Genomic DNA, 3,764 nt, shown 5'->3' with positions numbered 1-3,764 from the left:
CTTTTGGCCCGCAGAAGAATTGGCTGCTCAGCGTGCTGTCATGCTGGTTTAGGAGAAGGTGGAAGAGGAGGAAGATCAGAGAAGCATACACCAAGCTACTTCCCTCTATTTTTTGGGGTGATATAGGATGCATGGGTCTTTAGTTCCAGCTTAAATAATCTTTATGCTCCGCTGCTCTCCATTGGTGGAGAAGAGAAGTCAGGGGAAATCCAGCCTTTTTGTTCATCTTAATGAGTGTAAGCCTGTTGGCGCTCTCAGTCGACAGGTGGGTACGCTTCTCCGTGATTATCCCTCCAACAACACTAAACACCCTCTCTGATAATATGCTAGCGGCAGGGCAGGCCAGCACCTCCAAGGCATACAGCGCCAGTTTGTGCCACGTGTCTATTGAACCAGTGTAAAGTGCTGACATCTAGGCCTAATTCACCGCCCACAGAGACTGGTAGATATGAGAGGCTCAATGCAGTGCTAGAAAAAAATTAAAGCAGTATAAAGCACTGAAATCTATTCCTAATCCACCACCCACAGAGACTTGTAAATTTGAGAGGCCTTGAGCTGGGCCAGAAAAAAATAACCCACTGTATAGCGTGATAACTAGGGCTAATTCAAAGCACACAGAGACTAATAGATACAGTATGCTCCAATACATCAACAACACTTAGTCCCCCCCCCCAAAAAAAAACAAAAAAACAAAAACAAAAAAACTAAATATAAACCCCTAGTAGTACACAGCATAAAACCTCTAACAGTGGGCAGAATACAGCTGGGATGCACGTACACACACACACACACACACACACACAACAATTTTTACTTTGGTCAAACCCTTATTAGCAAGGCACATCTTAGCTAAGCACAACACTACCTGCAACCAAGGACAATCACTGCCTGCAGGTGACACTGCTGCCTCTTCTCCTGGGTTACATGCTGCCCAACCCAACGCACACTGCACTCCTGCGTCCACAGCGCACACAAAAGTTTCCCTGTGCAGCCTTCAGCTGCCCTCATGCCACACGCTTGCTTCATAGCTACACCACCGTCATGTCTATTTATAAGTGCATCTGAGATGAGAAGGAACTGGGGGCACAAACTGCAGAGGGTTGGCAGGGTCAGGCAGCAACCCTTTTTGAAGGGAGGGGGGGTGCATTGATGAGAATTGATGATAAATTGACGTACGATCATCATTCCAATTTCGTGCCACCTCTATCGCAAAATTGTCAGGAGCTGCAAACGTGGGCATAAAGGGGACTCAGGTGCCAGCCCAGCACTTCGCACTTCTACACATTTCCACAATGCAGCAATACCCTGTGTGGGAAGTATGTGAGCAGGCCCTGGGTCAGGCTTGGTCCCAGACTCCATTTTGTGTGACCCAAGGTACCGCCAATGACATAGCAGTGGGGACTCCATGTGTCCACACACTACTCATTGTGTTTGGGTGTCGGGTACCTCATCGACAACGCAAGGGGAAAGCCATCTGCACTCTGCACCCTACCCAAGTCAGTCAGTGTCTTTGTGCCAGACAGGTAAATCACCGCTATGGGAAGTCTGTGTGCACCCAAAGCATAGGTGAGTCCAAAGAATCCCAAGACATGAACCATGAAGAAATCAGAGTGCCAAACATGGCAGACTTTCACTGCACCGAGGACATAGGCCTCTGCACAAACCCTCATCAATCGTGGGCATAGAGCAGACTCTGATGCTAGTACAGCAGTGAACGTCTCATTTAATTTGTTGCGGTTGCTTTCACCGTTCCAAAGACTGGATTAACCAGGGCCAAGTTCCACGGGCCCAACCTGGCACAGTTGCATTTCCATCATGACATAGGCCTCTGCACAAACCCTCAGCAATGGCGGGCATACAGCGGACTTCAATGCTAGTGCAGCTGTGAACGTCTTATTTGTGCAGTATCGCTCCTCTTGTTTGGCCCAAACCAGTGCCGCGGATAACTGTGGTAACGCAAGAGAAAATACATGTTGGCCTCAGCCCACAATTCATGCCCTAGTCAGTCAGAGTTTTGGGGCCAGATAGGTAAAACACTGTGATGGGAGGACTTTGTGCACCAATAGTATAGACAGATCCCTGTAACATTCCAGTAGCAAAGTTATAGGCAGACCCCTGTAACATTCCAGTAGCAAAGGTATAGGCAGACCCCTGTAACATTTCTGTAGCAGCAGTATTGGCAGACCCCTGTAACATTTCTGTAGCAGAAGTATAGGCGGACCCCTGAAACATTTCTGTAGCAGCAGTATAGGCAGACCACAGTACCATTTCTGTAGCAGAAGTATAGGCAGACCTCAGTAACATTTCTGTAGCAGAAGTATAGGCGGACCCCTGAAACATTTCTGTAGTAACAGTATAGGCAGACCACAGTACCATTTCTGTAGTAATAGTATAGGCAGACCACAGTACCATTTCTGTAGTAATAGTATAGGCAGACCTCAGAAACATTTCTGTAGCAGATATATAGGCGGACCCCTGAAACATTGGTGTACCATTAGTGTTGGCGAAGTCCGGAAAAAAAAAAAGGTAGATAACAGTATAGGCGAAGGCTAGAAAAAATAGTGTAACACGAGTACAAGTGAAACTCTGAAAATGTATCAACCAAGAGGGCAGGTGAAACCCAGAAATATATATTTTTTTTTTCCATTTGTTCTTTATTGCATTTTTTAAAAAACACTTACAGGACATACATTAAATATACGTGTGACTGCACATGAATTTAGTAGGTCATACTTGATTACAATGGAGCAAATTGTTGTTTAATAGCTTCACTTTTGTAATAGCCTTGTAGAGTCCATGTCTATATCCTGTGTAAAAAAAGCGAATTTTAGACATTTTAAACCACGAACAAAACTGATCATGTGTATTTTTACTTAGTATTAGATGCTTTTATATATATATATATATATATATATATATATATATATATATATATATATATATATATTAGAGATGAGCGAACACCAAAATGTTCGTGTGTTCGTTATTCGGAACGAACTTCCCGCGATGCTCGAGGGTTCGTTTCGAACAACGAACCCCATTGAAGTCAATGGGCGACCAGAGCATTTTTGTATTTCGCCGATGCTCGCTAAGGTTTTCATGTGTGAAAATCTGGGCAATTCAAGAAAGTGATGGGAATGACACAGAAACGGATAGGGCAGGCGAGGGGCTACATGTTGGGCTGCATCTCAAGTTCACAGGTCCCACTATTAAGCCACAATACCGGCAAGAGTGCCCCCCCCCCTCCCAACAACTTTTACTTCAGAAAAGCCCTCATTAGCATGGCATACCTTTGCTAAGCACCACACTAGCTACAACAAAGCACAATCACTGCCTGGATGACACTCCGCTGCCACTTCTCCTGGGTTACATGCTGACCAACCGCCCCCCCCCCCTCCCCCCCACAGCGCACACCAAAGTGTCCCTGCGCAGCCTTCAGCTGCCCTCATGCCACACCACCCTCATGTCTATTTAGAAGTGCGTCTGCCATGAGGAGGAACCGCAGGCACACACTGCAGAGGGTTGGCACGGCTAGGCAGCGACCCTCTTTAAAAGGGGTGGGGCGATAGCCCACAATGCTGTACAGAAGCAATGAGAAATAGAATCCTGTGCCACCACCATCAGGAGCTGCACACGTAGGCATAGCAATGGGGAACCTATGTGCCACACACTATTCATTCTGTCAAGGTGTCTGCATGCCCCAGTTAGACCGGGCTTTTTAATTCATAGACACAGGCAGGTACAACTCCCTATTGTGAAGTCCC

Source organism: Eleutherodactylus coqui, chromosome 11, assembly GCF_035609145.1.
Source record: "Eleutherodactylus coqui strain aEleCoq1 chromosome 11, aEleCoq1.hap1, whole genome shotgun sequence".
Lineage (NCBI taxonomy): Eukaryota > Metazoa > Chordata > Amphibia > Anura > Eleutherodactylidae > Eleutherodactylus > Eleutherodactylus coqui.
The sequence above is the reverse complement of the archived record's forward strand: the minus strand, read 5'-3'. Positions refer to the sequence as shown.